The 26,947-nt window shown below is 35.7% G+C and overlaps 1 protein-coding gene across 1 annotated transcript in view; it reads left to right on the top strand.

The window, feature by feature from the left end:
• The first annotated feature begins 1,102 nt into the window (after positions 1–1,102).
• Positions 1,103–26,947, top strand: part of LOC128255188 (uncharacterized) — a 61,470-nt gene continuing 35,625 nt past the window's right edge. Inside the window, 2 exon segments of the mRNA XM_052984749.1 lie at positions 1,103–1,434; positions 5,884–6,264. The gene's annotated coding sequence lies outside the window, so the exon portion shown is untranslated.

The raw sequence follows: 26,947 nt of genomic DNA, 5'->3' as shown, positions 1-26,947 counted from the left end.
TGCATGTTAAGTGATTCTGCCTCCATATCCTTGCTGCCTCGTGCACTTGACATTGGCTTTCGAATCGGGTTTGTCGCGACATTTTTGCTCATTCATGCGGGGTAAAGCCAGAGAAAGGGAAGGTGGGTGGGTACGCCAGGGGCCAAGGTGCAGGATTGACCTGGTAATGGCATAATCGACCCCCCCCCTTCTGTCCTTCCTTTTCGTTGGCTTGGCCACGTGCCGTGCTCTTTCGGCTGTTTCTGCTTTTTCTGCTTTTCCTGCTGCACTTTAAACAGCAGCCAAAAAACCTTGACATTAGGCGGCCGTCGACGAGAAACAAAACGCACACAGATACTTGGCCCGTCATTTATGTGGAATTCGTTCGGCAAAAAAGCCACTGTACTTAAGCTATCCTACCCATACATTTATATTTAGGACAAAAACTGTGAAATACGTTTCTTTAAAATGTCTGTAAATTTTGTTTGTTTTTGTGTGATTTTTATATGAAATTCCACAGACATATTTTTATATATTTTCATAATAAATACCAGTTTTGTATGTAATTTGTTGTTTAATTGGTAAGTAAAAACACATATACCTCAAGGGTAAGATAATTAAAAAGTTGAGAATTGTACTATTAAAATAAACAATAAACTTATTCGCATCCTAACATTTCCATTCATACTACAATGATTTAAAATGTAACCCACTTTAATTATTTTCTTTGTAAAATTGGTTTTAATACCTATCGGAATAATCCCGTAAGCCCTTTGTATGCCATCAATTAGTCGGCAGTTATTTCGGTGACACCGACACTTGAGTGACTATAATTGAAATACCTGTATGTTCAGTCCCCACAATTGCAATTGAATGGCTGCAGTTGTTGCTGTTGCTGCCGATTCTCGCATAATAACAAAAACACAGATGTTCCGTCAGCAGGTTGCACTTTGAAAGAGAGAGAGAGCGGAAATGGAAGTGGAGAGCGATTTTTCGCACGTTCATTCCCAAAATGTCTCTCGTTTTCGCACTGCGCAGGACTTGCTGCACGGCAACACTGGCCGTGGAAGTGCGAGGAAAATGCGGTGGAATTGCCTTTGTTTATTCGCTTGCGGAACGCGTTTCTCGACGGTTGGATCGCTCGCTACGCAGGAAGCGAAAGTGGTGGCAAAACGTGCAACATCCGGCGGCAAACGACACAAAAATAAATAAATCGAAGCCAAAAATCAACCAGTAAACACACCAAAAAACAAATAGTGAAATTAGATACTAAAAATCCCAATAAAATATAGTATACGTTTGAGCTGCTTGTTGATGAAATCATGAATCAAAATTATTGCAAATAATTCAAATTATCAAGTGCTTTCCGAACAAATATATGTCCAAATTTAAAGCGCATAAAATCCAATATTAAATATCGATTATAAAAAGTTAAAAAGTTTGTGGAAACAATTTGTAAGTGCCTCAAAAAAATCCCCCTTAACTTTAACCTTACTTTGTGTGCCACATTCTCTTTTTCTGTGAGTGTTGGTGTTTATGTATGTTAATTAAATTACCGTTATGTGTGCTTACCATAACACAGAAACACACATACACAGAAAAACCAGCTCTATCAGAGTAATTATAAAACACAAAAAAAAAAAAAAAGAATGGAACAAACAAAAACAACAAAAGCAAAGGCCACTGAAAATCCATTTCCCATTTCCTTCGGCCTTTCCTCGCTTTCCCCAGCCCTCACTCATCATCGCATGTTTTGCCCGCCCTGACACTTGGGGCATATTTCTGTGTTAACTGGGCTGTGCGTGTGTTTATTACTGCGACTACGGCCATTGGCACGTACATCGGTCGGAGGACCCTCAGTCCGCCGCCCATGTCCTTGCCGTGCCCCCTCCAGTCCCGCCCCTGCTTCGCCTACTACTCACAGTTATTAAGCGTCTTATGGCAACTCTCAAAGCGGCCCATAAGTATGCTATAGTTTTTGTTATTCCCCTGAAGAGCAGCCCACAAACACTCGGAGAAAATAGCATTATCCTAATACTCCTGTTCGTGCAATAAAACTAAATATTATTATCTTAATCAATTAATTTAAGTTTTTAACCAAGGAAAACTACTTTCATAAATCTGTTTTTAATACCTGTCTAATAAAAGCGAAAAGCAAAGCATGCTTGTCGATAATGAAATTAACATTTAAATTGATTTATTGTTAGACTAATTAATACATTTTTATTATAGAATTTTATTATAGATCATTCTGCTTTAAAGACTTATACATATTTGAACTTAGGAAGTATTATGTACCTATTTTTCTTTGTGCAGAGCAGCAGGTGCATTTGACTCAGAATTTCAGGTGAACGATGCAAGCTTCTGACCAGAAATCAATAGAAAATCAAGCTTAACGCTTATGGATATGGTTCTGGGATAGTATGGTCCCCAGCATCAGCCATAGCCGCTTTTATTGCCCTTTGTTACATTCACCATTTGGACCACTTTTATGTTCGGCCCTTTGCACATCAAATTGATGATAAATTGCAAATTGCGGCCATAAAACCCCAAGAGAGTTATTGAAAAATTTCACGGAAAAGGTCGTAAGGTAGCAAAAGCGGAATGCATTTCATATTTATGTTATATGCTTACAAACATTTCATTAATATTAAGAAAGCAATAGAAATAAGGCTTCAGCAGATGTTGATAAATAATTTGCAATTTTTCTAAAAGTGTTCTGAGAAAACAAGCTGAGCTTCTGAGTATTAAATATTAAATTGAAAATATGTATTAATTTTATGATAATCTAGAAAAGGAAGTGGCATTTTTTATGCAGTTTGTTGTTGTTTGTTTTTTTTTATCTTCATTTTTTTTTCAACTAATTCTTAGAGGACTACTGTTTCATTGGTAACATTACTGTTTCCGTTACATAAAATGGATTCAATGAGTTTTTTTAAGCTTGGAAAATCGGTGATTTCAATACGTAATTTGGTATTTCGTAGAGTAGAGAATGAAATTAAAGAGATTTATAAAAATTCTCTTAAAGGTTGTGAGCCACTTTCCGCTGCATTCGCAACTTTGATCTATCATTCCATGTCTGCGGGGCTAGTTAGACTAAAAGCTTTCTAGTGTCCCTTCAATTAGGGGCAAAAAATCGCGCTTCACACATTAAACATTAGTAGTGTTGCTAGTTAGCGGATGAGTGGGGCAATCGCGATGGCCCGACTCAATTAAACGACATCAATGCAGTTTGTACTTTGTTGGGGGAATTTGCAGGGCAATTTAAGCAGGGCAATTTAAGCTGGGCATTTGGGAGAGGGATGGCGACATCTTCGACTGGCACATGTCCGTATGCAAATTGCGCCATAATCTCCACTGAGCGTCGGGCATTGAGTCGTCGCCTATTGATTATCAGTTTTGCATACTAATATGCCCGAGTCGGTAGTGCATTGAAATCGAGCCAAATACAGTGACAAGCTCTGTCCCACTGTTTGTTTTTCTCTGTCCCTGTCGCTCCATATGCCCGTCTCTTTCCCACTAGATTTCTGGCAGCGGCCAGGAGGATTCCCCTCGTGTGAATGTTAGTGTGTGCGATGTGTCCGGGCTTAAGTAGCTGTGTGTGAGTGGATATAGTATTTCGGTTTTTCGCTTTTCTTGGCTTTCGATTTCCACCATGGCCTTTTCACGAAAAATTGTTTTTCCCTGCGGTTCTGCTTTCTATACCCTCATCGTGAGTATTTTTATTTTGAGAAGAAAAGAAAAGCTATCATATTGTACTTACTGAAATTATATAAGAATTCTTCAGTCGCTTGTGAATTATTGTTAGTAAAGAAGAGCCTTTTGGTGCTAAGAAAAATCCCATGCTTTTTTTAAAAGATAAAATTAATCATTACAAATTGGTGCATTTCAATCATTACTTATACCTCGACAGAATAAGGTGATTTGTACTGAATATTTGATAGTAACACAACCACCAAGTATCAATTCACTCAAGGCTTATTGATTGGTTTATTCAAAATAAGAGTCACATTACTATTTAATAATGTATTAATTATTCGCAGTATTTTCAATAAATTTTCGTGTCATAAGAAGAGAAGGCAATCTACATTAAATTTGTATTTTCAGGTTAATCCAGGTTTAATATACTAAGAAATTCGAGTTCAAAAAGAATTAGAGTTTATTTTTAAACGTAAGTTAACCTCTTTTTACAAATATCTAGCAATGTTTGGTTTAACCAGTTTCAATAAATTTCGTAGACAAGTAACCCAGAAAGGGCTTCGGCTTACACTTGCCCCTTATTTTTGGCTTGTTTGAGAAGTGCCAACGTCGTCGTCAACGTCGCCATTGTTTTTTCCCTGCTTTATCACTCCGTAGTTCCCTTTTGGTGGGCGGAAATGGGGAGGGTGGTGGGCTGGGTTCTATCACATTACGTATACGCATTTAGTTCCAATTTTTGCCTCTCGTTCCATGGTTTTTGTTTTTATTTTTATCGGTTTGCGTGTGTAAGCGAATGTTGTGCTTGAGTCTTAGTGTGTTTCTGTGTTTGCATTGCCAGTGGCGGTTTTTTTTTGCTTCCGCCTTCCATCGACTGTTTCCCACTCGCTTGTGTATTTCCGCTGAAGTCATAATGGGAAACAGCTGATAATACACGCCCCCTCCCACCGCCCCTTTATCGAGAACATTCTCTAGGGACACAAACAGGGGGCGGGGAGGCCATAAAAGAGTTCTGGTAATGGTAGTGTTTTTTAGGCTTCATGTGGTACATATCTCGTTGATGTTAGGCCATCTCTGGTTCCAGAGTGTTTTAACATTGATTTGCCTTGAAATCGGTTGACGGCTAGGTTTTTTTAACACAAATTAAATTGAAATTTGTAAGCTTACGCCTTTTAAATACTAAAACATTATTTATATTTTAAATAATAATTAATAACAGTACATTTCTTGTAAATGACACTTGTTTTAAATTCTTTCAAAGTGAAACCAAAATATCAAAATATTTTACCAAATTTCAATACATGACATTTTGAAAGAAAAACCTGCCCGATTTTATTGGTTGTATGGTAAAAATTCACTCAGACTGAACAATCAGGGAAATAGCTATCCTCCACTTGCTGAGCAACCCGATCGGCTTCAGCAATCAATCATCCAACAACCCAAGAAATTCGACTAAAACATAAAACAAAATAACTAATTCGCATCGTTGGATATCGATGGGCGACTCTAGGCAGCTGTCAGTTGGCATTAAAAGTTGTTTGAATGGCGAATTATAATTGCATTTGGTAATTTTTTTTAGTGAAGGTTATCCCCAAATGGGAGAAGGGGTTGGGGAGATGAGAGTGATTTATGGTGTGAAGAACGCATGGCACACAGGGCGTATGATAAATGTCTGCAGAAAGCTAAATTTGTTAAGCATGGAAATGAAATTACAGAAGTGCTCAAAGCAAACACAAAACGCAAACAAATACAGTCTCGGATAAAAATGGAAGTCTTTCAAGAAAAGCTTTTTGAAAGCATCACTGTAAAACACTCTCATAAATATCTGTAATTATTTATGAAAAAAATATAATAATAATAATAACATATTTCTGGCCAAAGCAATTTAGATTTAAGGTTAAATTTTTTTAAAATTTATATAATTATTTATCTTTGCATTGGATTCTACTAAAAAAGCTTTATAAATGTGTAATTAACTAAGACACACTCAAATCTTCTCTAAACTATTATTTCAGTTAAGAAGACCTTTTTTGTTTTATAATCTTCCCAATAATTTCATCCGTGTATCCAAACTCACACATTTGCAATATTAATGATGCAGCTGCTTATGTAAATTGAAAGCAAAAAGAAAACCGCAAAGCATCATCGCCATCATCACCATCTGCATCATCATCAACTATAAAACTGTTTTTATTCTACCATTTCCAGCGGAATCAGAGCCACAGCAAGGAAAGCTGGCAAACAAACGATATGCGTATAGGCCAGGCCGAAAAGGACAAGATAACAAATCCCCCAGCAGCACTTAAGGCATAAATCTCAAACTCAATCAACCATCCGAGGCTGGGAAAAAGAGGGGAACAAACTCGCCAGACAGAGACAAACGATCTAAGTGGCTGCTGTTCATCTGGATATTGGGGCAAAGTCGGTACCAGAATAAGGAGCAGGAACGGGAGCAGGAACAGAAACAGGAGCAGGAGCACCCCCATCATCATCATCCTGCATGTTGATTTCAGCTGAAATTGCGACCGCAACGAAGGACAAACAAACTCACATTGAAGGGGAAAGCTTTCAAGGACACATCATGGCCAGGTGAGTTGGCTTTGGCTTCTCTAAAGTGTATTTTGCCGGTAATTTATACATTCGTTCGCCTGTCAAAATGTTTCCAGTTCAATGGAAACGAAAGCGAAGAAAGAAATTCGCATTTATCATTGGTTCGCCGAAATAAATGAAAATGTGGCTGGGGTTGGCCGACATTTGTTTTGTGTATACTTCGTTAAATAATAAAAGTGAAATTGCTTTCAACTGGTTTTTCTTATTGAAGCCCATGTAATCGGTGAGGGAAAAAACACAGATGTTCTCTAGGAAAATCAAATCTACGGGGCTACTATAGCATTTTATACACTTTTTATAGAATCCTTTTAGTGCCAGACTATTTAAGTACAATGCCTCACACTTTAAGGTTGTGTTTATCGACTGCTTAGTGACGCTGATAAGAAATATACTTAGTTTAAAGTCCATAATTTGGCAAAACCTATTTGGAAAATATAATCAACCAAAAAGGGACTGGAATCAATAAGAAGGATCTAAAAAATGCTAACTCCATTTCGGCCAAATTAGAATGAAAACCAGACTGTTTGTTATTGTACTAATTTGTACTGTTTCTCAAATTAAAGTTCAGCAGTAGGTACAACATGTAACTGTAGAAAATTTAATAGAATAGAAAACAGCTGCCAATTATGGCTAATAGTTGGCAATGGCCTCGGCCATAAGTTTTACGACTGTTAATGTGCGATTTCAGGTCCTGGCCGAGTGGTGGGCCTAATGGCGGTCCTTCGACAGTTGGCAGTGTGCAGCTAGCGAAGCTTCACTGCCTCCACTTATCGGCGATTTGTTTTTGGGCCCAGGCCTTGTTGTTCCGACATTATCAACCTTTTCTACGGCTTTAACACTGCTAAAGTATGTTAAAATTAAAAAAAAGGTAAAACAAAACTGATATTGAACCTGATATTTTTTTATATGCTTAAATTAAAATTTTTTAAATAAAATCTTTGATATTTTTTTACCAAAATATATTTTTTTTTCCCCAGAAAAGTACTTTTTTATAAAGTAATTGTCTTTCTTAAAATTATTTCTATTCGTTAAATTAAGCAATTCATTTTTTGTCGGAAAGTAAATAAAAAGAAAAGGAATTGATTGGTTGAGCATTGATTTTATTGATTTATTTGAATAATTTATTATTTAAATGTGTTTTTAATAAACCTGGTAACATTATTAATTTAAGTAAAGAGTGGTTTATGCATTATTCGAATACAATTTTCTAAGTGCATAAGGACCTATTTATTCCTGCTTAAACGACTTTCTGTGTGCAGCAGAAAAACAATGGAAAAATTTCAAGCGGATATGGATACATTTCCGGCGCGTGCTAAGTACGCACCAGCGAAAAGACAATGAGAAATTGTTTGTCATTAATTTAATTCCACTAAGGAAGACGTGCACACAGTATACATGCATTAAAAAGGCGTCTCGGTTTTAAATTTCATTCGCTCCACCCATCAACATGGGAGTGTTTTGTCAGTTGATCTCGTCCTCCGACGGTTAAAAGACAAAAGCAAATAATGTGAGGAGGTGGAAAACAGTCGCAGGGTGAGAAAGGTGGCCTTATTACAAAATAATACAAATGATTCGGGCGGGGAGTTAAAATGGAGGGAAACGCCAGAACTGGATATTTATGGTTTTTTTTCGGTCCGTGAAATATATAACAGATTGCTTTGGATTTTTCTCAGATTCAATAAATTGATCTTTTTATTTAATTATCCATAATTTTTATTTTAATGGGTTTGCTTTAGTTATCACAAAGTTGCAAAAGAATAATTATTGTACTTATATTAAATTGTGCTTAACACTTCCAAACAATGACAAAAACGTTTACCTGGATTTATATATGTTTCAAGGCATTTAAATCATTGATGGTTAATAAGGGTCTCTCATTTAATTTAAAACGAAACACTGATCTTAAACTAAAATTAGATTTATACACATTGGATGACAACCTCTGAAGGTGAAAATATAAATAGCTATGTCATTCATTACTGTTACTCACTGAATTCCTCTATCAAATCGTGTTTAACATTGTGGGGGTAGATCTACAAGTGAAAAGGGACTAAAAGGAAACTGAGGCCAACATCTCATGTGTTACTAGTCGAATTTTGATTGGCCATTGCCAACAACAGGGATAATTTTCCTCATAGCCCCTGATACCCGGCCTCACCTTCTTTTCACCCGCTTTTCACCTGCGTCAGAGCCAAGATTAATGGGTTTTCATGTAAGGTTTCCATTACGTATTCATTTGTTTACTTATGTCGTTGATTCGGTTTTGTTTCGTTTTTTGCTTGACTTGGTACGTTTTTTCTCGGTTTTAGAATGATATTCATTACTGTTTTTGAACTGTCGCTTTCTATATTAGTTGACATTTCATTTGATTATGGTAAGTTTTTTATATGTAACATATATTTGACAAAGTTCACAAAGAAAAAAACTTAGTTTATTGACACTTAGCTTATTGTATGTAAGTCAATTGAAAATAAATAAAAAAATATTGCAAACTAAAATCGGTCGGAATACAAAAGAAAATACAAGGCAGATGAAACTTTCAGTAAAAATTCCCTTGGACCGTAAATGCTTAAAGCTCCAACTTAAGTTGAAATATTCATTTCAGAAATACTTTAAGCGTAGCCAGATTTTTCATTTTTCAGTTCAGTAAAGTGAAAGTTATTTTCCCTTGATTGGATTTGAAACTTGAGTTGAGTGCGATTTTTTAGGCAAACGAAAAAAGGTAATCGTTCACCCGTAAATATTTCGGGTGGAACTTCTACGATTTGACCTTGTTCTCGCATGTATGTATGGTGGTTTTTGGAAAGTGTGGGTTTTCTTGGCAGTGTGTGCGTGCTTCTGAGTGTGTGTGCTTTTGCAGATTTCAGTTGTCGCTTTGATTAGGCCTTCTGCGAGAACGTGGCCCAATCCTTTACGCTCGGCCTGACTTCAATTGACGTTAAATTCGCCGCATGTCCTTGCTAGTTCATTAGCAGAGTCCTGCCTCCAGTTTTCCCCTTTCAACCCATTTTATGCATAACGAAAATTGTATTTTGGTAGCAATGTCATTTGGCTTTGTTGCCCATTTTCATGGTGGCTCTTATGTCATGACCAACAACAATTAACGTTTATGTCGTCAGGGGTATTTCTTTATTTATTTTTTGTCCCCTTTTTTTCCAAGGGTTGTTGGGTCGCACCTTTAAAAGAGAATTGAGAATGGGAGCCAAAGAGAAAAAGTGGGAGCCAGCGAAGCCTTAGGAAAGTTTTTATTCAGCTTTTTCAGCAGCAAACGAAGAACAAGTTTTAAAGGCAAACTTAAATAAGCAAGGACACAATAATCCCTTCGCTTGCGCAGCTTCAAATGAGCCATCTAGGGAAAGTAAAGGGCAAGTCGTGACTCTCGGCCTCGATTCCGAGTTCGGCCACCTAAAATAACAGACCAAGTCCTGATTTAATGACGTGCTCTACAAATATCCTTGAATACATTTTTTTTAAAACTATATCAGGGAGCTTATAATTTAGAGTAAGATATAGATATAGTTAATTACTAACAATAGTGAATTAAATATTATAGGGTCATGTAAAAACCCTTCAAATTGTATCATTAAAACTATATTTTTTATATGAAATAAGTTTTAATCTATGAGACATAATTCGGTGATTACTGATTTTTATTTTTTGCATGATTTAAGAATTTGTAATTTTTAACAAAATAAACCTTTACTAATTACACACACATTTTTCCAAAACTCTAATTGTAGTAAGGTTCATTAGATGTTATTATCGAATTAATATTGTGCAGGCGACTTATCGAGAAGGTGTGAACATTTGAAAGTGTTACAAATCTATTACTGATCGCCTAGCATTAGCAAGCATTTATAGATGGCGCAATTAAATGCAATTAATGGGTGAAATAATTGCAAACAATTAAAACCGCTAGCCAACACTTGGCCGGATTATTGAGGCAAAAACGTGAGAGACGGAGCGGATAACTTTAAGTGGCCTCATGGCTGCTGATAGCCACCCACTTTTCCATCCATCCATTGAAAGCTGAGGCGGTCGAAAGTCTGTCCTTGCATACAAAACAACTCATTATAAAGCAAAACAAATTGTGGCAAAAATTTCAAAACGTAATTTCTCTAGATTCCAAATGTTTTTCCGCAGTCCTGGCAACCTTTCGTTGGACAAAAATGGGGGGGTAGATGTTATTTGTCTTGAGCTTTGCGGAGACATTTTATCAAGCTTAGGTGCGGGTCCAGTCGGAAAAGCAGGGAAACAGCTTTTTCAGCCATTTGAGTTATTTAAACTGCGCTTGCGGTTAAATTAACGCGATTCATATGAATTTATCGCTGCCCACACCCAGTTTTCTGCTCCGGATTTTTTTTCGTTGTCTTAGTTAACTTGTTTCCTTTGTCGAGCTGTGTGCACATTTTTGGCTTTTGTTTGTCTTTGCTCGGGGCCAAAATGAAATTTTCCACGGCTGTTCTGGGGGCGTGTGGAAATCTTTTTGGGATTTGCATACTCACAGCGTGATTTCTGGCTTTATTGCCGTGGCAGGCGACCCCGGAAAACCCGCTCCATATTTCTTTCTTGGTTTTTTAGTTGTTTTCGCGTTTTGAAGGAGAATCGATTTATTGTTTTTTTTGTTTGTTTTTGACTGATTTTACGTTGCGCGCGTGACGAGCGCAGACTTTGTTACGTGCTATTACATGTTATTGATCTCCACCCACAGCCCACTTTATTTACTTTATTTTTACACCCTTTGCCGCACACAAACTTGCAACTAATATGTAACCTTTAATAACTGCGGTCTGGTCCTGAAATTTATATTAGAATATGAATTAATAATTTGAGGATGAATGTGAACAATTTAATTAGCCCGCATTAGAGATATAAATTAATAATGGCAATATATATGTAAAGCCTATAACACATATTTGATGTGCAAATAAATTCTATTAAATATTTATCCCTTTATTATCTCATTTTTATTTATTTTCAAAGTTTGACATATTTTTGCATAAAGAAAAGCTAAGTACAGATTTACATTAATAATTTAAAAATAAGTACTTGTGTGATTATTTCTTAAAGATACATTGCAATAATGTAACTTGTAGCTTCTTTAATCATATTTCGAATTAGTTTTAAGCATACACAGACTCATATCAATTATGTACATAAAAAAATTTAAATTGACTTAAACTCAATTATAACTTATTTAATACGATAGTTATAAATAAGAAAAAACAAAAGCCCCCAACGCTAATTCATGAATAACATAATGCAGAAATTAAAGAAACTTCTTTGATTGCGGTTTTGGAATAGAATGCTTTGTTATGTGTCAATATATAGCTGCCCTTAAAGTAAATAGCTTTAAAAAGTACACAGATGCAGACAAATGAGTTCGATAATTAGCAACACACATGCAATTTAGCTCGATAATTCCCCTTGTAAGGCATTAATTTCTCATTTTTAGGTCATTATCCATATCAAATTACGTTGGTCAGATGATAAATCAATGCCAGATTCGTATTCGAGCTTAGATATCAGTTACCGGGGAGCATTATTTATGTGACCAGTGGTTTTTTGTTGCTCGCCAGCTTTAAGTTTTAAGGACCGTGCAGCAGGGCGTATGCGCAATAATTGGATTCGCATGGCAAATGAATGATTCATTGGGTGGTCAAGATGGCATTTAAAGGACAAACCCTTTGCTCGACAGCCTGTTTGCTTAGCCCTCCAAGAGAAGGCAGCTGGAATCGCTCGGAAGAAAAACACGGGGGCCAGAGCTTCAAGTTCTAAGCGCCGGAGCATCTTTCAATGGCAACGGCTGCAATCAGCAGCCAGTGCGTCCTCGTCTTTGTCAGGGATAAACAGAGTCCTTGTGGAGGAGGCTTGGATCGGGTGGAGACCTCTAGCATCTGGCCAAGCGAAATGCACACCGAGAAAATAATTTAGACCCATTTGTTCCAAAAGCTCTTCGTACTGGATGTCTGCATTTATTCAAAATTGGACTTGGTTGTATTTGCTTACTACAGGAAGATTTATTACAAACCGTGCTCATAATTTGTACTGTTAGTTTCCTTAACTTGAAAATGTTACTTACATTTCCTTAGTATTTCTTTTTTTTTAAGTTAACTAAATAAAATTAATATAAAAATAAGCATATATAATAAAACGGAAAGTATAAGACCTAAACCAAACCTAAATTAATAAACAATTAATTTATTTTCTTATTAAATAATATATTTTGTTTTAAGTCAACTAGGCTTTTCACAAAAAGCACACTATTTGAAACACCTGTATTGGTTCTTTCAGTGTAGGCCTTGGGCCCGTAATCAGAAATGAAAAAGTGAAACAACAGAGAGGCTGGGATTGCGGAGGAAATAAAGTGCGGAGAGTTGGAAGAGTGGGTGTCCATCTGATGTGTCCATCATTCGGTGAATGCCGGGGATTAGTTGTGTTGATGGGACGGCCGATGTCCCGTGTCCCATGTCCGATGTCCAATAGCTGAGATCCTTGTGACCAGGAACGTGTCCTTTCCTTTGACGTCCTTTGTCGGTTGATTGCGGTTGGCCTTCCATAAATGGACTCAGGATGACTTAAAGTCCCCAGTTTATGTAAAATTTAAAACGGGATTAGAGCGGCCATGGGTCGATTACCAAAAAATTGCTGGGTCAGGCTCACATCTATTCCTTAAAAAAACAGCTTTAATTTAAGGCCACGTATTTAATCGAAATGATTTTTCTGCATTACTTTTCGACATGGTTTGTAAACTAATGTTTCAAAAAAAAAAATTAAATATTATATATGTTTCATTAAAGTTAATATTTTGTTTATTAAAAATAAAAAACAAGCAAGCCTTATGGCGTAATTCCTAGAAAACAAATGGCTTGTTAATGTTGGTTAAACTTTATTGTTTCAAAACTTCTAGAAATTATTACCTTTAATTTAAAAGTCAAGCTTACTTAAAACCAAATGAATTGGCTGAATTAGTTATGTACAACTCCCACCAATTTTGTTTGAACTTTGCTAAAGCTGAAAAGTTGCGAATGTTTTGCCGCATGATCCCGCTTCTGCCCCGGAATTTGGGATGCAGCTCATCCATCCCCTTTTTGGATAATACCCCTCCTTGTCCCCGATTTTGCACCCGTTTGTCACTTATCGCGCCCCGCAAATTTCTGCTGCTCATTATGAACTCGGCGACACTTTTGCCTGCGAATAATAAAGGGGGACATCATTATCGCTCCTCGCTGATGCTGCTGCTGTCATCATCATCAAAAACAAGAGGACTCAGTTGCACCACCTCCTTGCCACCTACACCCCCAGCCCTTAGCCCTCATGCCTCAGCCCCATTCCCACCCCCAATCCTGTGGCAAGTGTTGATGTTGTTGTTATTCCGTTTGACTTCGAATTTCTGCGGGGAAAATGTGGGAAATATGGGGGTGTTTGGGTGAAAGGGGGGTCTGTAATCAACGGGCGGCAGTGAATGAAAGTTGACAGGAACAAACAGTCGGCAGCGGGTTCGTCCTTGTCCTCGTCCTCCCACCCGTTCTCCACAATCCCATCGGACATTTCTTCAATTTTATTGCTGCAATTTGCTGGGAGGACCGCTCTGGATGAAGACATTGTTTCGAATCCCAGTCTGTGATTTCTATTGCACCGTGAGAAATACACGGTGTTATTAGTTCATATTTCATAAGAACCATTCTGACATTTGAACAACAAAGAAATAAGTATGCCTTGAACTTTAAAAAACTCCATATATTTCTTTACTTTTTACATATACTCAGAAGAACAATTGTCTAAACCGAAATTTGTAAGTTAATAAACCTTTATTAAAAGGAAATCGAATTATTTTTAGGTAGGTATTAAATTTTTAAAAATATGATTATTTTACCACACAGTACTTTAGTTATCTTTCACCAAGTTTTATTTTTGTTTTAAATGTTAATAATGACTGACCAATTCTGTTAATTTTTACTCTCAGTGTACTCTAGACCATTTGGTTATCTTTCACTTGCCAAACGCAACATGAAAAGGGTCCAAATTATGCCACGGTCTCCAGTTTTCCTTTTTTGCGGCTGCTGGTTCTGTTTCCTTGTTTTGAGTAATTAAATTCCTAGGCTTGTTAATACCCTGAATAATCACCGTAATTATAAAGAAGTCCAAGGACTGTTCGAGAAAAACCAAATTCACAGTCGACTGCACTTAATGAGCATTTAATGAGTTTCAGAGAATGATCTGCGGACATGAAAGCAAAACTCTGGCAGAACCGTTTAAAAGTATCTTGCATTTTTAATAACCATTTGCCAGGTCGTTTTATCTTAAAGTACTTTGCCAAGAAGGGCATTTTAAAGAAAAGTTTCTTTCAGTATACATATATCTACCTTGTTACATACCACATTCATGAATATATATTTGTTTGCTCCCGAAAGTATGCAGTGGTATACGAATTCCATATTAGTTTATAATAATAAACTTAATGCACAACTTTCTTTAATGGCACTGCTATGTTCACCCTTCTTTTGATTATCTCTTTATTTAAAACCCGGTTCAGGGTCTAAAATATTCATATTTTTAGTTTCCTCGCTAGCCTTTTAGGCCTGCGAAATATCAGCAATCTCGATTTTCCTCATCCTGCAGTAATTGGTCACTCCAATTATTAATTATATAACCTACTTTTGAGCTATTTCATTTCAAGGCTATAATAATTTTACATTGACATATTTGTTTTAGTTAATTGAATAAAATAATATTTTCTATAAAAAAAAGGTTACATATAAATTTATATAGAAAATTTATTGTTCCTGCCAAAAAAAATCTTTTTCATCCAAACATTCTATTAAAAAACTTATCCCTTGCCCTCAAATTCTACAATATTAATAAACATATTTTCCAAATGTAATTATTTTTAAATTCTTAAAAATCTAATTTTCTTTATATTTTTCCTTACTTTTCTCGTTGAATATTGCCTAAAAGGGAAGATCATTTAAAAAAATGATAGAAAATTCCCAAAAAGATTTTCAAACATTTGTTGTTGCTATTTTCGAACAGCTGTTGGGCGGTAGTGTGACCGCACGCCACATACCACCTTAATCCCTCAGTGCCCAGATCAACGGCAACACTGCGCCGACGCTCTCGCTCTCACTGCCACTCATTTCATTTCCAATTGGGAGAGCGGTCGAAGCAGTTGGGAAAGCGCGTGTAAACAGCAGGGAAATCGAAATCGCATTTGTGTCTTGTTTTTCTTGGCCAAAAACGTACAAGCTTGGCCAAAATTTGCTGTGCAGAAAACTGCAGAATGCAGAATACAGCTGGCGAATAAACACACCGATACGTGTACGTGTGAGGGCCTCTCGCGCGCCCATGTGTATATGTGTGTTCAGTGCTTGAAGAAAAATTGTAAAGAAAATCATACAGCTAAGAAAGTGAGCAGAAACAAAACATTTCCCGAACGTGAAAAGTGTGGTGAAAGTGCAGCGAAAGCCAATGAATAGCAAAAGCAAATAAATGCTTTTTTTGCGCTCAATTTGAGTTTTTATTTTTGTGAAAGTCTTGTGCTCTTTCTCCCACTCTTTCTTTCCCTCTCCTGCGTTCCACGCTCTTCACAATCCTACGAGCACCAATAAGACAACAAAATCAAAGAGAGGTAAGTGTTTTTATCTTAAAAAGAAGTCATTTTCTCCAAATTAGAGTGGAAATGTCGCCATCATAACTTTATTATTATTTTCGTGTTTTATTATACTGTTTTTACATTTTTGTGGAAAAACGAGACAGCAATAAAAATCTCAGGGCGTTGCGAAATTTGTTTCTTTTTTATTTTGCTTCGTTTTTGTTGCTGCCTATTTGGTTTTATTTTCTCAATGGCCGCCGAGTGTTTTCAGCTGTGTTGGTGAGAGCGAGAGAGCGCAAGTGAGCGGGAGAGACCTAACGCGTCAGCTGTGTTGTTTTATTTATCACGTTACTTCCAAAAATCAACAAGAAGGAACAAAATCGCTTGGAAATACGTTTTTAAAGGCCTTGCAAGCTGTTAATTGATTCCAGCCGCCTTTCAAGTTTGTTAGCATTAGCAGCAAAATGCAAAGCGAGCTAAAAAAGTTCCACACCACTTGTATATTCGCTAAAAATCTCATACACAATTCACTGTTTTCAAACAAATCGACTACTGCTCTTAACACCCCCGCACCACTCTCCGTCATTCTTTTTTGTATGGCATTGCCAGCTTTAAAAATGTAGGTTTAAGTAAAATAGTTTAAAAAGTTTGCAATTTACGAAAAAAAAAATTAATTTATGAAATTTGAAGTATTTAAAAATTTTAAATTTATATATTTTATACATTTGTTTACACAAAGCACAAAAAATATGAATCTTTGTGCTGGTATTAATCCTAAATCAAAATAATTAATTTTTTTTCAATCCATATTTAAATATTATTTTTTTAATTTTAGCAAATATGTTTGCGTAGAAAATATGTTAAGAAAATTAAGCTTATATTTTATAGGAAAACGTTTTCTTTTTTTCCTTTTTTTTATTTTTATTTAAATTTTTTTAAATTTAAATTTTTGATTAGTAGTTTTGCTTATGTGCACTCTGTAATTCAATTCAATTCAATTCAAATATTATAAAATAAACTTGCCTCTGTTTTCCCCATCATTTTAGAGTTTTTTACCGACTTCACTTGTTGACATTGAATTGTTTGTGTGTCAAACACACTGGCTGTTATGTTTGTTTATGCACTGTTTCAGTGCTGACAAAGTGCAATAAATTCACTTGAACTCTCCCGAGAAAAGCCATCACCCCACTTGATCCGTGTGCGTTTTCTATATTTAATTTGTTAATCAATTGATGCCTATAAGGCTATAATTAAGTATAAATATAAATGATTCTGATGTTTGTCGTGTGCAGCTTGAAACGGTGAGTGTGTAATTCCTTTGGATCATTAAATTTAAATTGATGGGCTGATGCTTTGGGTAATTTGTGGTGGAGAAATTCCCGGAGATCTCCTAAAATTTTAAATAATCTTGACTGTGGCTATTATAATTTCAGTATGATTGAGTTAAAATACTGAGAAAAAATACTGTGGTCCGAAAAGTGCACACTTGCGTTTTTGGTAGAATTTCTGATTAAAACTGGTTTTAGAACCATGTGCTCTTGATCATAACAAATTGGCTAGTCTACCTAGCCAAGTCTGCTTGTCTGTCCGACTTTCCGATTGTGCATTTGAACACCTTGATCGAAATCGGAGACTGCGCAAATCATAGTCATTGAACTTGTAATTGTACGCGGTCTAAAAGTATTTTTAGTTCTCTATAGGAGGGTCTTTTTATAGAACATAAGTTGTTTGCAATCTTACAAATAATAACATACAATTAATATAGTTGATTCAGTTAAAATCCTGTGCCATTTTATTATATCTGTTTTTTTATATCTGCTTTAAATAGCATTAGGGTGATAAATAAATAACATTGTTAATTACATCCAAAACTGTACTGTAATGTTATAAATTTGTTTTTCCAAAAAAAGTGATTCAAAATATTTTTAGCCCCTTGAAAGGGAACCCTACTTTGCAGTAGTACAATTATATCTAAAATTTTGTATTGTTTAATAACAACAAATTTATTTTTCAATTATAATTAATAAGATTTTTATTGATTTGACTGAAGTATTTCAAATGTTTAAGCCTAGCCCAACAATTATTAAAATGTCTATTTCCAGACTTTAAAACCGGTATAATATATTCCATTAAATAGAACATAAAGCTGTGAGCGCCTAATGATCGAAGCTCGTGCCAGCTCAATGTTTATGTATTCAAATCTATGCCTAAGCTCTTCATTATAAAATAAAACCTTTTCATTGATTGATTGGCCAGACGGATTTGGCAATCGCATTTCCACGCATGCGACACAATCCAATTGAAAAACAAGGCACAACCTAAACCAAACAAAGCAAAATGGCAATTAACAATATTATCGCTGTCAGACAGAATTTACATTTGATGCCCTAAGGCATTGTAAATTTGCTTATCTAATCGCAACAGACCAATGCAACCAGAACCCAAACTCACACCAGCCTAGCCCAGCCCCAAAGTCGTAAAGTTTCCAAAGATTAAAGGCAACGCCTAGGCGAAATTACTCGCTGTAATATTTCAGTGAATCACATGTCGTACTATATTTAAAGTGCGCTCTTAACAACTGCATAAACAGGAGTAATGCTTTTTTTTTGCCTAACCAACTAAGTGACTGAAAGTCACGACCTGCCATAATATTGGTTAAACCCCACTTGATCCCCCGTATCGTTCGATGTTTTGCACTGAAACGTGCCTAACCAAGGGCCATTAATCAGCTAACAAAATTGTTTACCTCAACCAGAACAACAGTCGTCGCCATATTTGGTCGATACAGTGTAATTTCGAGTTGTCAAATCAGATAATCAGATTGTTTTAATCTATAATATTAGTTATTACAATTTTTGTTTTATAAAGTGTTAACGATTTTATATATTTTATAGGTGGCTTATAAGACAATGTTTATAAATCTTGATTAGTAGTCACTATCTTTAAATTCAATATACAATTGGAACAACAAATGCATTTATACTTTTTTAATTGTCATTCATAAGCTGAATGTGGAACAAAAAAGATAATCTTAATTATGGAAATATTCGAATAAAATTAGATGGTGGGAAGTTTTTGACGGCAGAGATCAAATAAGTTTATTTAAGCAATTTTTTCATTAAAAATTACGAAATTGGTTTTCAAAGAGATAAATTCGATATTACTTTATCGCAGTTTTTATATTATCTTGAAAAACACTTGATCTAAAAATAAAAAAAGGAAACAAAGTAAATTTTTAATTCTGCGCTAACAGACTATAGTTCTTTATAAAACACGCCCATAAAGCCCATTTTAGATCCCTGATTTTGGATCCCCAATCTCTGTCTTTGTCTTCCCTTTTCAGTCCGAAATCTCGATATGAAACGTGAACCGCCCATTAGCATATACATAAATGCATGCATTTAAGTAGGCACGTTAACTTATACCAAAACAAAAACGGATATATGTATATATATATGTTTTGGTATTGAATTGTTTTAAACGTTATCTCCGTTATGACTTGGTCTAAGGTCACTTTAGAGCTATAAAATCGAATTTGATACGCTTCCGAATAAACAAAAATGTTTTTGATGGAAACTTTTGGTAGAAATTTACGAAAAGGTTTATTGAAGTTTAACAGATTTATTCAGCATTGCTCAGTCTGTTTTTCCTCTTACTATGTATTTTAGTGTAGTACGTAAAGCTGTGCAAGACTGTTAAATTTTTATTTTGATGTATTTTTATTTCCGTTATTTATGTTTTTAATACAAATACAAACTAAACATGACTCTAAATTCAAATCAACCTTTTTAGAGTCTTCACTGTACCAAATTCCCACTTTTACATAATAAGATAAAATCGACATATTTGTTATGTATTTCTCTAGCCTTAGAAGGGAGTTCAACATTAAAGTGTAAAAATATTCTTGACACATCATGAAGTTTCGAGGCGGATTGGGGAAAATTCAGTCAGTGTGACAACAATTGGTAATTAAACGGCCAAGTCAACAGGTAGAACAGAGTCGCAAAAGCAAAGCGAAGCTGAAATTACGGAGAAACAGAAGCAGAAACGGGGGTAAAAGAGAAGGCTGACAGTTGGTCAAAAAGCCAGTCACTCAGTTGTTGGCCATATTTTTTGCGGGCCCAAAAAGATAAGAGCTCCGGTTGGGTTGAGTTCAGTTGAGCGGCCGACTCTTGAGCTCTTTATGGAGAGCTCTTTAGCTTTTGTTGCTTGTGCCTTCATTTTTGCTGAGGCAGCAGCCACAGAATTTGTAACCTCAGAGAGTTGTCTATTTCGTTGCTTATTTTTCGGTTTAATGGTCAGACACGGCTGTGTTGTTGCCGAAATGCGTGAGCCAGTGAAAAACAGGTTTTATTTCAGCCAAGTCGAGAGAATAACAAAAATCAGTGAAAAAATAAAAAAAAAACCTACACGTAAATAAACAAGCCGCCACTTTTGAGTTGCCAATTGGTTTTGCAGTTTCAAAGTTTGCTCAGCCAAACTAGCCAAGCGGAGCTCTATTTTTATTCGTTTTCTTCCCTCACACAAAAAAGGAATGAACATTTCTAGAAGCTGACATAAATTATCGTAATTTTATTAAAATTTTCAGCTGGGAGCTGGCTGGAATCAGGGTCTTACATCTGATGAATAGCTAATTTAAAATATGGACTTTTTAATATTAATAATGTTAATTTAGTGATACATTAGTGTCTTTAAAAGTTTTAGTTAATAGGCGGATTTTAACAAGGAGAATAAATAAATTTATAATTGGCTACGTGACTTTGTTTAAAAACCATAAAAGCTAAGCCCCTTTAAAAGAACAAAATAAATATATATAGTATAAAGTTCATTAATATGTTACAAGTACCATGATTTTTGGGCTTCTTCATGAATACCATAATCTGTCTGCTTACTATTTAGTTTATTGTAAAGAAAAATCTAGATGTTGATTCCCGCAGAATACGCAACCTTGGTTTTATATTCATTGAGGGTCCTCGATTTGTCGGTTTTTGAAATTGATTTAAATCTACAGATGTTTTTCTGGAAGCCTCTTTTTTTGCAGCTGTTTGTCAGTTGGTTTCTTTTTCTTCACAATATATTTTCATGCACTCACACTTTTACGTTTTAATCTATGCTAATATATAATAATTTTGCTGTGTTGTTTATGAGTTTTTCTATTTACCGTAGTTTTTTTCTAGGTTTTTGCTTTGCCTTTTATTTATTGTTTTGCTTTTTACGTTTATTGAATTTGAATTTCTAATTATTTTCATTATTGCAAATATATTCCAACGTTTGTTTGTCTCTTGCCAGCGAAGCGGTGCTGTCTCTGTCGCACCCACTGTGCGCTAATTGTATAATTGCACCGCCTGTTGTTTGCGGTCCCCCTTTGACCCCCGCGATCGTTAACCCGTGTGGGTGGTTTAATTTATTGCACTTTTGTTGGGTTTTCAATTTTAGACGTCGATTCGTATTATTTTACCCCAGCCCAACCACATTGGGGTCCAGAAAGTCGCGCTGATAATGGGACCGTGCGACTTTGTAAATTAACCGATGAAATGTTTCGCTAATCAAAAATGTTGTAATATTTTCGATTATCGCTCGAAGGTCGCTTGACGGAAGTGTGTCGTATAAAGTGAGGTTGTAAAATCAAGAATAAAATGTCAGCATTTTTCTTTTTAGATGCAGATGGAATCGGGGAACTGTGTAACTAGTTTTGGTATCTCTTTAATGGCCTATTGCATAGCCGCGTTATTATCCAGCAAGTTCTTATTCGTTTCCTCATCCATCGGTACTTATCAACAAATTACATAGTCTGTGAAGTTTAATGCGACATCATATGGTGTTCCCCACCTGCCGCGTTCTCTCATATCTGAATCCATTTAATTCAGGTATTTCGCCTGCAGTGACGCCGCTTCCTTATTGACCATCGAACTGAAAGCATAATTTAGGTGTCGCAGCAAAATAAGCTTGCTGCGGAATTTGCATGGGAATTTGAAGCAGTCAAGTCAAAGGTTAATGGTCTGATCTGAATGCGAAACGTTTGCTTTTTAAACGGAACTCCAATACACGGGTTAAATAACAAAGGATAATAAATCTTATCGAGATATGAGCTCGGATCATAATACAGCTGTTATCGCTTTAATATAACGCTGCCTCAAAATAACAAAGGCTAAATTATGTGTATTTGAACATCTTATCGGCTTTAATGCGAAATTTAGGCCGTATTTGACTATTCTAGCTGTATTGTGTTTTTCAAAAATTGAAGCTTAATATCTTTAACTAAATCTGGAATTCAGTCAGTATCCACATATTCTGATTTTGTTAATTTCCAAACCATCAGTACTAACTTTTGGCATATCGCGGATGCACTGAAAGAAATTCAGCTTAATCTTTACATGGCAAGTTGAATTATTGCTAAACATAATTTCAACACAAATTTCGCGATATTTTTGGAAAAAACTATATTTCCGTTGGCCTTTTTTTCTTGATGAACATCCCTAACTCCATGATTTCCCCTTTGGGCAGTCTGTAGATACTGTATCTTATCAATGGAACTGCCGGCCCATTTAGGAGGTTGCTCCGACTGACCATGTTGTTCAAACAACTCCTCCGTTCCTACTCCGCACAAACCTCCTCCCACAAAGTGATCGGGCAGAAGTTGAACAAAAGTCTCTGCCAATTGCCTTTCATTTATCATCATATTTCTTGCGTTTACCGCACACATTTCACCATTCGGACGTGTCATGTTGGCCTGGCCAAAAGAGTAGAGTCTGCTTTTGTTACTGGCATTGGATTGTGACCCACTTTCGAAGCCTGGCCATTCCTCATTCCCATTTCCCATTTCCCATTTCTCATTTAACATTTCACATTTCGTTGCTCGGCGCAAATTCAAACAAATGCATTTTTGCGGCACTTGGCCAAGTTTTTGTTTGTGGTCGAAAGTGAATGTGTGCGTGTGCGTGTGTATCTCGTGCCTTGTATCTTCTGGTGGCGAAAAGAAAGCCGTTTCCTTGGCTTACTTGGCTTTCACTCGCATCACGTTTTTCCTGCCTAACCAAGCACACCGACTCGGTTGCAGTTTGCCAGCTCCGACCCCAACCCCGCCCACCTTTTTACCCTCTCCTTTTAAACGCCCATCCCCCATCCAGACTTTTCGATCTCCTCCTTCGTTTTCAGCTTTATTGCCTCGGATGCCATTGCACAGCTGCTGTAAATATTTTCATAAGCACGCACTTCGCTCCCCTGCTTATGATGCTGATGTGGTAGGTCCATAAACATTCTCGGCCCCGATTATAGCCATTGCATTTAAAAGGGCGCGGCCCGACTTGAAAAAGGGTGCAATTTATTGAAGCAGTGGTATTCCCAGTCATTCAGCAACCAGGAAGTAAGATGCGTGTTCGTAGATAATAATATATCATTTATCAAGCTTATTTGTTTTAATAAGGAAACGTTAAAAACAATTATTAAGTAGCATTTATGATTTATACTCTTTAAAACTAGATTATAAAAATTTAAAAATAAATTAAATTTACTATATTTAGATATTTTTATTGAACATGAGCTCTTCCGTATACACACTATATATATATATACACACCGCACATTTATGTTGAATTTAAGAACTATTTATAAATAACATTAAAATGAACTTTACTTATTTTAAAATGATTGCGTAAAATAACTATAATCAAGTTCTTTCCTAAATTTTTTGGTATATAAATATGTTTATTTTAATTGTCGGAACAACACAAGGTTGAAGTGCAATTTGCCTTTGACATTGAAACACAAACTGATAAGAAATAAAACTGATAGCTCCAGAGGAACTGACCGAAACATGCATTGAGCTTTAAGTCAGGGTCAAACATTTATATATTTAATAAGCGTAGTATCAGCTTGCTTGGTTTTCTTTAATTAATTTGTGTGATTAAGTTTTATGTTTTATTAATGCACCTTCGGCCGTTTTAAAAAATAATCCAAATTTCCCATTTATAGAAAATTTATTTGTTGAATCCCACACTTGAATTATTAATTCAATTCTCTACTGCAACTGGTTTGCAACTCTAATGAACTGTTCAAAACGAATCGAGTAATTTGCATAATGATTACAATCTGTGAAGTATGTATAAAGCATGCAAAAAATCCTTCAATAAAATTTCCACTCCTCCACTGAGTCAAACCAAATGGTAATCTGGCTATTTATGTAATTTATTAGTCATGTACTTTGAATAAATTCAATAATTGCTGGTAAAACCTTTAGACCTTATACACAATACTATACATACGTTTGTGTTAAATTTCTCGTCGCTTTTCATTGTTTGCTATTCTTTCTGTTTGTTTTTTACTATTTACATTTAGGTTGAAAAATCATTAAATCATTTACAAATGATGACCACAATTGAACATGCAAATCACGCTTACACAAAAAAGTTAATTTATTTTGGTTTCATCCATAAAATATTTAATTGTATTACTTGTGCATTTGTGCATCAAGAACGAGAAAAATATTAGCGAAACGACAAATTAAATAAAAAAATACATATGGGTAATGTATATAACTGCATTCTTTTGTAATCCTAAAAAAGAATAAATAACAAAATGCGATTGCGAAAATTAAAGAAAATAAAAAGAAATAACATAAAATTCAATCGTTTAAACATGGCAAACTCTTTGTAAAAAAATTGTATTAAGAACTTAAAGTTAAACAGTAGTTAAAAAATTAAATAAAATAATTTAAAACATTAAAAATTACGTTAACTTCACAAATAAAACGATATGTATAAGCCTGATTCCATTGCCGCATTAGTGAACCTTTTAAATGTGCCTAAATCTATTGGCGCAATAGTATTTAACTAATGCTGCTCCGACATGTGAGTGGCACGAAAAGCTGATCTGGAAAAAGGATATGAATTAAAAATCATGAGTATTACCGAGTTTACGGAGTTTTTTGATGCCCAAAAGGACAACCATAATGCGACCGAGGCTTTTGCCAACTTGGACGACATGAAAGGGGAAGTGATCGTGTTGTTTGAGGGGTTTGCAAAGGAGACCACCACAGCTTCTAAAAAGAGCAAGGATCCCCGTATATGTGAGAGTATTTTCCTGCCAGAGATCCAGCAGTAATGCATTGTGGTACTGCGACCAGAATTTGCAGCGCGTACTCTTGTTTTCAGTCATTTTAATACAAAATAGATTTTATATTCGAAAGAAATCAAAAAATGCGCCAGCTGTTGACTTCAACACAACTAGGTGGCACGAACAAAATATCGTTACACATCGGTATTTTCCGGTATTTATTCTAAAAACTTTCGGGACGATTGATTTTTTATCGCATTTATTTACCGCATTTATTTTTAATGTGGCATTTAGCCCTATGGAATTCCCTGCGTAAATAAATGCGCATTAGGCTAAATGGTCCAATGAAATGGTTCAAATAAAACATTTTTGTTACTTAAGTCGGTTTATTGTAAATAGTTCATTAAGTTTAAAATTGACTAATGATTCTTCAAAATGAAAGAAAAATCCCATAAGTACTTAAAGTTTTTAATATTTCCGTTGAACAGCATTTGTTTTCTTTAAAATACTGGTATTTCCCATTGGCAATTTTATTTCTCGTAACTTCACAACCGCAAGCCACACGTCTTTGCAAACTTTAAATCAATTTGCAACTAAGACCTGTTTCAAAGGGCCCCGATTCTCCCGCCAAGCCGACACTCATGGTTATTCAATTGCCTTGCCAAAAGTCAACGTCATACTCAACGACCTTCTTTGTCCCTTGCTACAAATTCCCAACCCCTTGTGACCCCCTTACCCACCAACTGGAGTCAACAGAAATGCTTCATTAATTGCTGCACACAATGGAGCAGCAGAGGATGGGCAGAGGAGCGGCAGAGGAGTAGCAGAGTCAACGAAAGCGTTCCCCGGGCTGCGCTTAATTTGCTGCTTGCTGAGCCGGCGACTTCGACGTCGCCTTGTCGGAGTTATAAATATGCAATTATGTGCCTGGGCCAAACAACATTGTGCTCAACATACCCGAAAGAAGAAACTTTTAGCTGCCTTCCAGCTATCAGCATTATATCCCACTCTGCGCAGTTTGTCTCCGCATCCACTTAAAAAAGAAATTGCTTCCAAACTCAAAAACTACTTATGATATACGTTTCTTGAGATATGAAAAATTATGAGTCCCAGCACTATATTCAAATTTGACAATTCGACGATTCGAATAAATCATAGAGTAACAATATATTATGAATCAGAAAAAAATTTCAAATAATAAATTCTTGGAAATAATATTCTTAGAATTATATTACTAAGACATTTTGTGATTGAAGCTCATTGAAATCCAATAGCAATTTAAATTTTTTTTTTGTTCAAGACTCAAGAACAAATTTTTATATTCGGGGACATTTCCCACTCCATTAACAATATATGTACATATATGTATATCAGCAGTTAAATCGACCTAGCATTTCCGTCTTACGGACTGTTCGTGCGTCCGATTCTGTACAAAATAATCTCTATCTTTCAAATAATCTTAATCAAATTTTCCCGAAAAGTTGAAGTCGACCTGTGACGGGCCAGATTGTATGACTATGCCGTACAGCTGCCACGGTAACAATCGAAAAATGTTTTAAAACGTACATATTATTAGTCGAGAAATATTTTTATTAGTCATGATATAGTCGAGCAATAATGATCATAAAATTTGTATTATAGCTTCAATGACTTTGATATGCTAATTAAGTTTCCTTTCTTTGTTGGTTTTGTTTTTAATAAATCAGTTTAACTTTATACTTGATTTTAATGTGCTAGTTTCCTAATTCTTAAGACTGCTATCTTTCCAAATTTAAACTTTTTTTTCCAGTATGCTCTTTAGCTGTTCCTCCCTTCAGTTTCCGCTACTTCGACGCTGAGATCGCGGCCGGCATAAACAAATCTTGTTACACAAAGCTTTTTAAATATTTCATGGATGCGCTCGTAAAGTGCAGCAAGTGAAGGGGGGGTGTGAATGGGGTGTTGTGTGAAGGCCTTCAAAGGGTGCGTTTATGGGAGGAAAAGCTGCTGGCAGTGGCCAAAGTTTATTAGGCAAACCGT

The sequence above is a fragment of the Drosophila gunungcola genome (assembly GCF_025200985.1).
Source record: "Drosophila gunungcola strain Sukarami chromosome 2R unlocalized genomic scaffold, Dgunungcola_SK_2 000006F, whole genome shotgun sequence".
Lineage (NCBI taxonomy): Eukaryota > Metazoa > Arthropoda > Insecta > Diptera > Drosophilidae > Drosophila > Drosophila gunungcola.
The sequence above is the reverse complement of the archived record's forward strand: the minus strand, read 5'-3'. Positions and strand labels throughout refer to the sequence as shown.